The sequence below is a fragment of the Rhinopithecus roxellana genome, chromosome 7 (genome assembly GCF_007565055.1).
Source record: "Rhinopithecus roxellana isolate Shanxi Qingling chromosome 7, ASM756505v1, whole genome shotgun sequence".
NCBI lineage: Eukaryota > Metazoa > Chordata > Mammalia > Primates > Cercopithecidae > Rhinopithecus > Rhinopithecus roxellana.
This window is the reverse complement of record NC_044555.1, coordinates 83,614,120-83,627,911: the sequence shown is the minus strand read 5'-3', so window position 1 is coordinate 83,627,911 and position 13,792 is coordinate 83,614,120. Positions and strand designations below refer to the sequence as shown.

General features: G+C 42.8%; 1 protein-coding gene across 8 annotated transcripts in view; it reads left to right on the top strand.

Moving 5' to 3' along the window:
- The window catches only part of RAI2 (retinoic acid induced 2), a 61,907-nt gene that overhangs the window by 27,349 nt on the left and 20,766 nt on the right, over positions 1–13,792 (top strand). For 6 of the 8 annotated variants that reach the window (XM_030934510.1, XM_030934506.1, XM_030934508.1 and 3 more), the window contains one exon: positions 2,299–2,394. The exons of the other annotated variants lie outside the window; for them this stretch is intronic. The gene's annotated coding sequence lies outside the window, so the exon portion shown is untranslated. The remainder of the gene's footprint in view (positions 1–2,298; positions 2,395–13,792) is intronic. 8 annotated transcript variants of the gene reach the window in all.

Genomic DNA, 13,792 nt, shown 5'->3' with positions numbered 1-13,792 from the left:
CTTCTAGCTCCAGACAATGGTGATCATAATTATGTCCGACCAAAACATATTGCTTGTGTGTGTTCATGTTTAATTTGAAAAATGACAACAGTGATTTCTTTGAAGTCTCATACTCACCCAGAGCTACCCTGCCAGTGGGTGTTCTAGTATCCAGAATTTCTTAGAGGAGGAGGAAGAATAAATAACCATAAAATGATGTAATAAAATCTTTTTGAATAACAACCAGGTAGTAAATTAACATATACACGACCTTTGAAATTATTATGTACGGAGAAGTTGAATCCAGCAAACAGCTGGCTGGGTGCCTGCCTTTGACTAATAGGCTGAGAGATACAGCTGCTAGAAAGATATTTGAGAGTAAGTCCTAAATGCAGAAATTTGTCTTTTATTTAAAAAAAAAATCAGCTTCGTCATTTGACAAATTCTAATTTCATTGGGATTGACAGCATTGCCTTTGTCGAGCACACATTTAACAAATGAGATTGAACAACCACCCCACTCAGTTTTATCTAATTTAATTTGACAGCCAAAGCAGGTAGGTAGAATAATGTACTTACAGAGGAGGTAAGAATGTTTTCCCCAGGGTTAAATGACATGCCTGACATGGCTTGCTGGATCAAGCTCAAAGCAAGTATCTCCTCCATTGCTTTTGTATTTTTGTTTTACTTTTTAAATTGAGGTATAAAGTAAGTAAAGTGAGTTCATCTTAAGTATACAAGTTAATAAATTTTTGCCTATGTGTACGTTCATATAACCACCACCCAAATCAAGACATTTCTGCCCCTGCAAAACATTTACTTCCCAATCATTATTTTTCTCTTTCTCTGGCTCAAGGTAACTACTACTCTGACTTCTAATGGCAAAGATCAGTTTTGTTTGCTTTTGAACTTCAGTTTTGTTTTGTCTCCGAGACAGAGTGTCACTCTGTCACCCAGGCTGGAGTGCAGTGGCACGATCTCAGCTCACTGCAACCTTCACCTCCCGAGTTCAAGTGATTCTCCTGCCTCAGCCTCCTGAGTAGCTGGGATTACAGGCGTGTACCACCACGGCTGGCTAATTTTTGTATTTTTAGTAAAGACAGGGTTTCACCACATTGGCCAGGCTGGTCTCAAGCTCCTGGTCTCAAGTGATCTGTCCGCCTCAGCCTCCCATAGTGCTGAGATTACAGGCGTGAGCCACCGTGCCCAGCCTGAAATTCATAGGAAGTGTATCAGACAGTATGTACTTCTCTGTCTGGTTTCTTTTATGCAGTGAAAATATTCAAGATTCATCCATGTTGTTGCATTGTATCAGTAATTCATTCTGTTATTGCTCTGTAATATTCCATTATATGAATACAGGACTGTTTATGTATTATTGATGGACATTTGGGTTGTTTTTGGCTTTTCCCTTGCCTTCAGTTTTAACTTATGTTTTCTGGATAGTCTATAGAAGGGCATCCTAGATGTAAGCAAGAATGATGTGCTCATGGGTGAACTTGTTTCAAACTGGTGGCAAAATCCACTCACCACTGCATAAACAAGCATTCTGAATCCTGAGTGGCAAGACTGTCTTGGGTTATCTTTCCCTTAAGATTCAAGTGAGCTTCATGTTCCCTTATCACATCCCCAGCATAATTGTGGTGCAAAGAGGGACCTCAGCACCTAGCCTCCATTAATCCTAATATGGGAGAAAAGAAGGTGAGCTTTAGAAATTGACAGGCAGGGGGACCTGGGATGGGTTTGCAGGTGGCCAGGAAAGGAGAGCAGCAGTTTTTCATCTGGAGTGCACAGGTATCTGGCATCATGCCCACCTTTGGGCAGACTCGGGGACACAGCTTAAATTTGGGCATCTCTCCTGATCATTCTGACACCTGCCCATTTTCTGAATCTGGGAAATAAAGAAACCATTATTGCCTCTCATAAGGAAACTGACCAGGCAGTGTGGCTAAGGTAGTCATTTGTCATTGGGCAGAAACTGGGCACAAAGGGATGTCACCTTAGAAGGCTGCCCCCTCCCTCCAGCTGATGGGTGAGGCGAGCAGCTGTATGTACAGGTGCGACAGGGTTGGGAACTCCTGGGAGGCGAGGGTGGGTCTGCAATCTGGATCTGGTGGTGCGGAAACGAAAAGAGATCAGTTGTTTAAACCTTCCCGCTTTGCCTGGGACTGTCTTGGTTTAAGTGCTGAAAGTGCCAGGGCCTGGAAAGCCCCTCAGTCCTGAGCAAACCAGGACAATTGGTCACCCTACAAGAGGGAGCCCTTTTCACTCTGTTATCAGTGCATTTCAGTTAACAAATATTATTAACCTTCTATTACAGACCATGCACCTTGCAAGGTTTGGGGGATAGATTGGTAACGACAAGGCAGTGGTGATCTCTGCCCTTCCTTCTGGAGTACTTCGTATGGCAAGAAAGGTAGGATTTAAACAAGTGATTACAACACAGTGCAATGCTTGCTTTGATTAGAGATAATAAGGCAATGAGTACTCTAATTGGGAAAATTCTGGAAGCTCTGGAAGCAGGTGGGAAAGACAATCCACTACCAGTTCATTATTTCCTTAGCATATCCACAAAGTTCTAGGGCAGCTCAGAAAAGCCGTTTGCAGCAAACTCTGATGCACTCATAACGGCTATCAACAAAGAGGGTGGAGGATGATAAGGAAATAGACAGATTTAGGTCTATTGATGTAATCCCTTTTTGCTGCTTACATTCCCAACACGTAACCACATTTCTTCTCCCACTCCGAGAGTCCTTATTGGGTGGTGCAAAACATTCAGTGTGTAGTGAACAGGAGTCCTTGGCATTGTCTGTGCCCATAAATTCAGAGTGACAAGCATGCCTTGGAAAACCTTCTTCAAGTTTTCAGATCACATAGATAAAATGGGGAGAGGGGTGAAGATGATGTTCTGGGGTTTATAATTCAGTATGTTTGTAAACAGGGCTCCAGGGTGGAAAACTTAGTGCCAGATTTTCTGTGTGTTGTTTTACAACAGAACAGCATGTACTTGTAAGTATCTAAAACTAATGGACATGTACTTTTGCCTAAGAGGCCCAGTTTTTCTTTTTATTTTTTTTAAAGCTTTTTAATGTACTAGAAATATATGGCAGTTGTTGTAAGAGCTGAAAGGCCAGCCCAATGCAGGTTGACAGATGTCCATATATCCTTAGTACATGTAAACAATACCTCCTGAATATTTTACTTTCTACCAGCTATCACACAGATCCAATAAAACAAAACAAATCTCCCAAAACTGAAGCCCTTATCTCCATGGAAAAGTCCAAACATTTAATCCAGTGTCAGAGACATGGCAAAACAAGATGGGTCTCGAATTTTAGAGTCCCCTTCTTGCCTTCCTTAGTCCAGAGGATGCCAGTGATGTTTGTGTAAGGTATGTCCTTTTATGGATGTTTGTAGAAAAGATGAGGATGGATGGTTTTTCTAGAGGGTAGTTCTCATTGTTTTCATCATGTGTTAGAAATAGCACAGATACATTGGGTCAATTTTTTTTTCTTCTTTCTCTACCTTTATCATCATTCAATTAAAACAAAGATCCTCACAAACTATTATTTTTCTATCATATGGGAAGCAATGCCCAACTGACCTGTTCTGAGTACTGACCCTTTGGAGGTTTCCAACTATCATGCAGCTTTTTCTAGCCTTGCTTGTGACAAGTTGAGGAGGTATAACACCCCCTCCACACACACACCCCAGATGACCTCTGAGCTTTCCTTTGCAAGGAAGCAATAATGGAGACTTATCCATGAGGGACGAAGCGCCTCTTCCCTTCACAGTTTGACCATGCCTTCCTTTGTAGCTTGTTCAGCTCAGCTTGTCCTGATTTATGATTTTTTGCCATCTGGTTTATTTCTCTTGTTTTGTATTGTTTTAAGTGTGCTCCAGGCCATCTTTAACTGAGTCTTAAAAAAAAATTAAACAAAAAGTATAGGAGTGTCATTTGAAGGTTAGGGATGAAAGAGAAATTTAAAATGGGACTCTGATCTTCCCTGCAAAGTCCAGTAGCTAAAAATAAAGTTCCTTTTACTTTGTTGATTATGTGATAGAACACGTTCTCAGATGTGAATGCTATGGAATGTCGCAGTTGTTCAGAGAATACTTGTTTGGGTTTTCCTAAATGGAGGTGCAAGAGTTCTCTCAAATAATTGAATTCATTTAGTTAGCTATTGAGGACCTACTGTGTGCAAGCCACTTTGCTAGACACTATTGTGGACCACTTTGTGATGTTGATGAGCTATATATAACCAGAGGCAGTGCTTGCCTTTCCTTTGGTCTAACTTCAGTGTTCATTCTATTACACCATATAACTCTTTCTAAAGAGAAAATGTTGTGCAAGGAAAATGGAGAGGGAGTTCTTTTGTAAAAGGAAATGATAGAATTGGGCAAGAGCAGTGTTTGTTTGAAAAGGGGAAGGTTCTGTCTGAGTACTGGGTGCTGTCTGTGTTCTGGGAAGCCATGAAATATCAGTGACCTGGATAACTATGTTTAAACCATGTTCTTATTAAAACCAGCAGTCCTGGCTTACCCAGACAAAGAAATTCTGAAAGAATTTTGGAAATATATTCACAAGAGTGGAATTCATAAATGGAACTGTACAGCCATCAGCTGCACTGTTTAGACATAAAGTTGGATGAGCAAAGGGGGAATTTTACAAGTATGGATTCAAAGCTTTTAAATGAACTTGCCTAATTGGTAGTAGTGATGTAGAGCATCTTGCTGGAAGGAAAACAAATCTCATATCTAAAAATGTTCTCTTAGATGTGAAAGCAAATGCAGCCTAAAACAATGCTTGCGAAACATCTTGGTTAAGGATTTTGGAAGAGATTTAAGGATCATGGGTTGTTGCCTGGCACTTGGTGAACTGCTCGACACAATTTAGAAACCCTGTCAAGAGGTTCCTAAATCCAGCTGACCCTAGAATCACCTGGGGAGAGTTTGGAACTTGTACATTTCTGGACCCCATTAGATGCATGAGGTTGGGTTCTTGGGAGTCAGATGGAGAATCTTTGAGCTCAGAGGGATCCCCAGGTGATTTTGATCATTAGCCCTGTTTTGAGAACTGCTAGCCTAATCCATTTCTCTGGACAGCATCCTATCCACACCGTTACAGACCTTTTTTCCCATATAGATGGCCATGAAATCACATCTCAGCACATGCCTTTGACTCTGGATTGCACATGTGTTCATTAGCTGAAGCTCAATTTTAAAATCCAATCAACTCTATGATTCCTTGAAATGACTGCAAATCAAGTCACATCCAGTGCTCCTTAGGTTTATTTTTGTTCATTATTATTCTACTGAGTGCTCAGGACATCTGACTGCTCCCGAGTTGGTGAGCTAGAGGCATAAATAGCTTTTGGATCCCTCAGGTGTCGAGATGGTTAAAAGGATAAATGGTGATAAGTGAATAAAAGGATGAACATTGGCAAGTGAATGAACAAAAATTTGATAAGGCTCTACTCTAAGCCACACGCAGTGTGAGGCCCTTGACAGCCTCCTCCACCAACCCTCCCAGTATCTTTATGGGGGTGTCTCAAACCCCGTTTTACACATGGGAAAAGTGGAGTGATAATCCCAGGCCACAGAGCTCAGGGACAGAGCCAGCAATCAAACCTGGGCCTTCTGGGTTTACCATACCACTTGGTTCCCCCACTCTCTTCCATCCTAAATCTGATCCTGAGTTTTCTTCATTTTATCATCCATAAAGAGCACTCTAAATTCTCTTGTGCTCTGCCCTGGGGTCCAGCTCATCAAGGTCCATTTACTTCTCCAGAGATCCCCGTAATCTATTTGGAGGAGTAGCACAGTTCTACTCTGATTTGGCATGTTTGAGAGGAATCAAAGGTAGGGACATTCATTTTTGAATTATACATAGGTTTCCCTTCATCTCTAGAATGTAATTAGGCAAAAGGGCTCGAGGAATACCAAATGCCAAGCCAAGAGCATTAAGAAGCTGCCAAAGGAAGCGGGTATTAGCAACCTCTGCTATGTGCCATGAGGGCCAGGGCTGTTCTTAGCTTCTCGGCAGGAGGGAGAGGCTGTGGTTCCAGGAATTAGGAGAGAGAGGGAGGCAAGCAGGAAGGTCTTGCCTCTTCCCCGCAGATTTTGTAGTGGTGCAGCTGGCATTTCTTGGTGATTCACAGATGGACCTGCCTTTGATGGCCTTACCACCTTTCTTATTGATTTTCTAAAAGGTAGTCTCTGGACCAAGACCAGGGCAACCCACCCATAGCACTACTACCATTTGGGACCAGATTATTTTGTGCTGTGGGGGGCTGTCCCATGACTTGTAGAATGTTTAGCAGTATCCATGACTTCTACTCACTCAGTACCAGTAGAACCTCCCCACTTCCCACAAGTTAGGGACAATCAAAAATGTCCCTAGACATTGCCAAATGTCCTCTTGGCAACAGGGACAGAATTGTACCAGGTTTAGAATTGCTGGCCTAGAACTACAGTAGAAACATGAAGGGATAAAGAGATCTCCTGCAGAGGTAGGGATACTGGGTTGGAAATGGACTCCCAAGCTTCAGCCTCCCCACCTTCCCTCAGCCTGCAGAAGTGACACCAAAAAGTGGTATATGAAGTATGTGAGACTTAACCCAGCGATCCCTTAAAGCGTAAGTACCCACTTGCCCCATTCACCCTTTTCTGATGCTGCCATCCCACCCACCTGTTCCTGATACATGGTGCTGGTGCTGTGGCAGTAGACACTCTTGATAGCACGGGCTGGTGGTTAAGAGCATAGGTTCTGGAGCCAAGGCAACAGTAAGTTCATGTTCCAGCTCTCAACTGAGTAGCAAGTTCCCTATTCTTTTCATGCCTCAGTTTCTGCATCTTTAAAGTAGTAATAATAATAGCATCTCTTTTTTAGGGGTGTTTGTGAGGCTTGAATATTGTAAACATTTAGAAAAATACCTGGCATGTAGTAAGCACTGTGTATAAAAGTGTATTGTAAATAAAACATAATTAGTATGGATGAAGAAGTTCTGTTAAATACAGCCACTCAACAAATGTTTATTGGTTGTTGAACAAGGCCCCACCCCTACCTTCCTGGAGCTCAGAGTTTGGTTATGGGCCAACAGTAATTTGGGTGGGGTTCTGAGCCATGATTCTGTGTGGCCTGCAAGGGGATCATAGAGTTCACTCCCTCCCTCTCTGCACTAAGGGCTGCTGTAGAAGCAGAGCCCACCGCCCTGGCCATGCTCTCCTATGTAGTCTCAAAATCAAGTTCTCCATATCCCAGTGGGCAGGCCATCTGGCCTCAGCTCCCCAGTGCAGTGCCTCTTACTCATGATAAGTTGAATGCTGCTTTACCCTACATCAACTGAACATTCCATGTGACAATGACTCAACTCTCTATGTCTTCAGCTGTAGCCAAAATAAATGGAATCTATGTATTAGTTTGTTTTCACATTGCTATAAAGAACTACTTGAGACTGGGTAATTTATAAAGGAAAGAGATTTAATTGACTCACAGTTCCACATGGCTGGGGAGGTCTCAGGAAACTTACAATCATGGTGGAAGGCAAAGGGGAAGCAAGGCACATCTCACATGGTGGCAGGAGAGAGAGAGCACGAGGGGGGAAGTGTCACACTTTTAAACCATCAGATCTCGTGAGAACTCACTCACTATCATGGGGGAAACCAGCCCCATGATCCAAGCACTTCCCACCAGGTCCCTCCCTTGACATGTGGGGATTACAATTCTAGATGAGATTTGGGTGGGGACAGAGAGCCAAACCATATCAATTCACTATTCAATATTTAGTAGCACCTCTGTAATGAATTTGAGGTATATCAGTCTTTGGACACACTAGTTGGGAACATTGTCCTCCCTCCTTCGCTCTCAGTCCCTCCCTCCCTTCCTTCCTCCCTCCAAATAAATATTCACTGAACATTGTCTATGAACCAGGTATTATTCTGGGTGGTGGGTGAGGTCTCTGCTGCCAAAGAGTTAACATTCCAGGTGAAGTAGAAGAGACAGACTATAAACAGAAAACAGGAAAAAAAGATAGCTTGCAAATGTGATAGGTGCTGAAGGAAAGACACACAGAGACTGATATGAGAGAGGAAAACTGGGATGGAGGTGACTGTTCCAGATGGTCATAGAACCTTCTCTATCGAAGAAGGCTGTTTTGATTTGAGACTTAGCTGAGAAGGAACCAGCTGTGAGAAGGGCATTCCAAGCTGAGGAAATGGCCAGTACAAATGCCCTGAGACAGGAAAGAGTTTGGTACCTTCTTGGAATGGGTTAAAGTGGGGCCAGATCAGATAGGGCTTTGTAGGGCTTGGCTTTGATTTTAAAGTACAATGAGATGCCTTGGAGAGTTTTATGCAGACAATTAAAACTATTTGATTTATGTTTTAAAAGAGGGAGGGAATAGTCAACTGTGTCGAACACTGCTGAGATGAGTAAGATGAGGGCGAAGAGAATCTCTCAGTGGATCTGGCCACATGGAGGTCAGTGTGACCTCTGTGGAGAAGTAGAGAGCAGCTGTTCTCTTTGCCTTTTGGTTTTAGAACATACGGTTTCACCAAGGAATAGGCACTTGCATTTGAAGGGATCAATAATTCAGTAACATTTCTTAATACTGCTTTGGTCAGTTTTCAGGGAATTACTTGGTTTTCTTCTTTCTTCAGTAAGACTTAGTGTAATGGTCACAATGATGTTTGTAGTGGTGATGTCATCCTTGGTATCTAAGACATCACTACCTGCCCACCATCAACCCCCTTGGCGATTTCCCAGTATGGGACAGTACCAGCCAGTCACACATGTACAGCCCCTGGAACTCTGTGACACTGATGACCCATGTTCATTGCAGAATGGCTGGCTGAGGCCAGGGGCACCTGTGACTCAGGAGAACTACCTAGGCCCTTTATAAATGGGCGAGGCAGGGCACAGAGGGTTGACCTCGGCCTTCTCAGTGCCATGTTCTCATTGTTGTCCCCTGTATGGCCTTTCACTTCCAAAGTCCATCCTGCCCTTTAACCTTGCCTGAACTTTTAAGCCCAAGAATGGTAGAAAATCCCTCAGAATAAATCCTTAAAGAGGCATTTGATAGAGCTTATAGAAACTTACACTTGGTAAAAAGTGACTGTAGAAAAAATCTGTTTAGCACAAGCTTAAATATTACCGTGCTTTTTATGCGGTCTCCCGCAGCATTTTGGAACCGGGACATTTTTCCTGAGTGATCCTTTCCTTTGATTTTTTCCCCCCACTGCTTTGATTTTGTAACACAAGAATAATATTTTTTCTGGACCAAATTTCTTATAAGTGGTCTTGCCCAGGGAATGATGATTCTATTTTCTCTTAAGTACCAAGAAGTACATACACATACAAGCACATTTAATAGCTTCAGATGGGATGGTTTGACTTTCAAAGGCATATTTGCAAAATTCTGTTCCTGTTGATTCCAGCCCCTGATTCAAAGCCCCACCATTATAATGCTGTTGCAGACACAGCGGAGAAAGCCCTTCATCACCTGCACCGTAGATGCAGACTGCTCCTCCTGTCTTGAGGAGCAAGCTCTGGGTCTTGATGAATGGATTCTCTCTAATGTGTAATGCCTTCAAGATGGACTCAAAGGTAAATCCATCCCATTTCCAGAAAGGGAAGGTTCCTAACTTCCCCAAGTTAATAACCATCTGCAATGATGCACAAGGCTTCAAATTGCTGACACCTTTGTTCATACCAGCTGGCAAGATTGGGTCACATCATTAACCACCCAGGGGCACGTTTTGTAGTTAACTCATCCTAGGAGGGCTACTCTGCTCAAAATCAGACATTGGACACTGCCTTACTGTGATTTTTTTTTTAAAGGTCTAACTGACTGACTGGCAGGACTGGTAGCTTTCTCCTACCTAGAAGAGTCTCTTTCATGCTTAGGCCACTGAATTCTGGAGTCTGCACTGAGTTCTTAACTAAAAGTCTGTGCAAATCCCAAATACTAATGAAAGAAAAAAGTATGGACCTTGTCTGAGGGTGCCCCTCTCTCGCTTCCCCATGGAAATGGGATTGCAAGAGCACCATTGCCCTAGAGTGTCCAATCTTCACTTCTGTAACCCTTGGATCTCCCTTTAATCAGCACTGCAGGCACTTGGGAGAAAATCCAGCCAGGACCTGCATTTCCTTGAGGTGATTCCAAAAAGTAGATTTTCTAGGTCAGTGGATATGAACGATTTTAAATTGCCCTCCAGAAAGTTTTTAACCAATTTATTTCCTTATTTGTAGACATTTTCTATGGAGCTGTATTCACGTTCGTTCATTCATTCATTCATTCATTTATCTATTCATTCATCTATTCATTCACTTATTGATTCAGCACCAAGACTGTATACCAGGCACTGTGGACCTGTAAACAAATATTAATTGATTCCTGCCCTGGGTGGGGCTTGGTGGGTTTTCTCTTTGTCTCTTTGAAGAGAATTGAGATTGTGTCTGGGCCTCCTGAAGACTGGCCAGGATAAGCTATCCATTTACGTAGTGTTGAAAGGGGATCCAGACTTGGGAGGAGGGTTGCTCACCCCTGGATGCACATCAGAACCACCTGGGGAGCTCTAAACAAATCCTGAGGCCCAGGCCTGACCATGGATGATTTTTATTTCATTGGCCTTGGGTGTGGTCTGGGAATCTGGGTTGTTTGAATGAGATTCGATGGGTTCAGGGTGGTATGGCTGTAGACTTATCTGGGTCTTTCAAAGCTCCCTGATCAAGTCTCTTGTGCAGCCAGAGTTGATTGTCCCTCCACACCCTTTGTCCTAGAGAGTCTAGCCTGATGAAAATCCTGCATCAGGTCCCCACCACCTCTGCTCTTGACCTTACACTTGTCACTTTAGACTTGATGATAGTTACTGTTCCACCATACATCTTGCCTACTGTGGGCCATGAGAGGCCAGCACCATGCCAGGCTTATGTTTGAATAGACTGACCATTGCCGTGGAAAACCTGCTGGGAAGAAAAATCATCCCTCTTTTCATCTTATTTATTGTCTATTTATAGTTTCAAATATAATCCTTGCCTTATTTATTCAGGATTCCACAGTGAAGGTCATTTGGCTCCCTATCTTTTGTTACAATAACAATAGCTAACCCCTACTGAGTATTTACCATGTGCCAGGAACTGTTTCAAGTGTCTTGCACATGTGAACTCACCTACCCTTCTTAACAACCCTGCAGCATATACACTGTCATCACTCCCATTTTACAGATGAGGAAACTGAGGCATAGAGAGGCTAAAGGAGTTGTCAGTGTTCACATAGCCAGTCAGTGGCTGAGTTGGGCATCTACATCTTATTTCATTTAAGTGAAGCCTCTTCTCTACAAGTCAGAAGGACTTCTCTTGGATTTATTATGCCTTTGCATTGTATTTTCTTTCTCAAAACAGAACTTCAGGGACGAGTGAGTGTACACCTATGAGACCTATCAGTATCATTATGCTCTCACAATGGCAGAGTGCCTTAGGACAGAGAGCTTAGGAAGAGAATCATTCAACAGCTTGAGTCTCTTTCATTGCATCCACTGGACCAAGTTGTCTTGATCTCATGGAGACATAAGTAACTAAAAGCAGGCGATTCTTACCTGTGCCAAGGGCAGGCAGGACCCTCTACAGTTAGCACTCTCATACCTGCATACTTTTAGAATTGTCCTCATAAGAAAAAGGAGAGACTGAGAAAAGCCTGGCCATGATTCAAAAACAGCCTGAATTCATCTGTCTTTGAAAATACCTAGAACTTCTCCTCTGCTCATTCTTCTGGGAGAAATTAGAGGCTCTCGGAAGTCAGTAATTGTGATCTCTTGAGTCACAATTTCTGCAGTTGTATCAAAGCCTAATGTGGGGATGCAAGATGGAAACAGCACATGGGGCTGTTGCCATAGACAAGGCAGAGAGTGGAGGGGCTGAAATCTCTTCCTGGAAGGAAAGGATTAGCTGCCCAAAGAAGAAAACCGATTTGAGAAATCCATTTACCCTGAAGGTTTAATAGGAAATGCAGGTCAGACTTACTCAAATGTCTTTAGTCATGCGTCTCTCTCCTGTTTTTATCTTGTACCCAGCTCAGAGTTTCAAAAGAGAGCGGGTAGGTGAACCTTTAAACCTCTGACATTAATATTTACATCCACAATATTAGGAATAAGAATTCTTGTCATCTATTGAACTGAAGGGATGGTATTAAAATAAATGTAAAATTATTAATCATATATTTTTCAGTTATTAAGACAAACTCTTGCTTGTGCTTATATGATCATAACACCCAACTCAGATTCTAAGAATGTCACTAGCATGTGTTTGGTTTTTCTCTTAAGAATTAATATTGCCTATGATAAGAAAATAATTTGGAAATATTCACATGGATTTTGACATGGCCCTAAGGAATTAGCCATTACAGAATTTCAGAATCCTAATTAGTCTCCAAATAATCTTTTGCATGGTAAAGAACTTCTGCTTGGAAGAACACTATTTCAATATACTGTTTGTCACTTCATTACCTGAAAGCTGCTTGGAGGCATTTTGTGGAATGAAAATCATTTGAGGGCCCAGAGGGTCAACACAAAGATGCACAGAGCCTTGAATTCTAACCATAACCCTGCCCCTACCTAGATGTGAGGCCTAGGCCAAGTCACCTTTCCTGAGCCTTTGTTTCCCCAGCTACAAAATGAGTTGTACTAAATAGTCTTTGTAAAAATGGAAATTAGAAAGCCATATGTCATCTATCCCCTGCCTTTCTTTCCTGCCACACTGAAATTTGTTAGCTCCTCTCCTTCTTCTCCCCTTCTCCCACCTCTCTCTCTCGCTGTCTCTCTCTCTCTCTCTCACACACACACACACACGCACACACACACACATGCACACACACACACATACACACACACGCACACACGTCTCCTTAGAGTCCTGGAATGCCATTATGCCATGATGCCATGGTGTCTCCCTTTCCTTTTTCAGATCTTTGCTCAAAAAGAGGCCTTCCCTGATCACCCTCTCCAAAGCAGACCTTTCCCCACACCCCGCTCCCTGTCACTCTCAATCCGCTTGCTGATTGACTGTCTTCTTAGTGCCTAGCACCATCAGAAAGTATAAGAAGACAACATGGTGCTGGCACAGGGGTGGACAAAGGGACTGATGAAATAGACTGGAAAGTGCAGCGACAGACCCACATGTTGTTGAGTCGGGGGACGGTTCACATGTTTATTTTATTATTTTAAATGGGATAATACTAAAAAGAAACAATTTTTAGAATAAAACCAAAAAAGTGGACTATGCATGGAACATTGCCATGATCCAAGGATAATGATTATGCAAATTTTGTACACTTCAGATCGAAAAGTTAAAAAGCTACTTGGGAGGCTAAGGTGGGAGGATTTCTTGAGCCTAGGAGTTGGAGGATACAGTGAGCTATGATTGCGCCACTGCACTCCAGCCTGGGTGACAGAGTGAGACCCTGTCTCTAAATGTCTCTCTCTCTCTCTTTTTTTTTTTTTTATAAAAGAATGCTGATTTGGCTGGAGAGGATTCCCTCTCCAGCTGAGAGGTTGGCATAGACAATCTGGAAAGACCCTTGGAGCCCAAATATGATCCTGTGTTCAGCATTCACTAGGCTTCAGGCAGTTTCTACTTTGCCAGTAGTAGGTGTCATTTTCCCCATTTTGCAGGCAAGGAAACTGCAGCTCAGAGAGGCCGAGTCACTTTCCCAAGGCCACACAGTTCTTAAGAGGTCAGAACCAGTGTATATGTGCAGGCTTGACTCACAAGCTCATTCCTGTGCCATAGATCACAAGCTTCCGCTGGCTATTTGAAG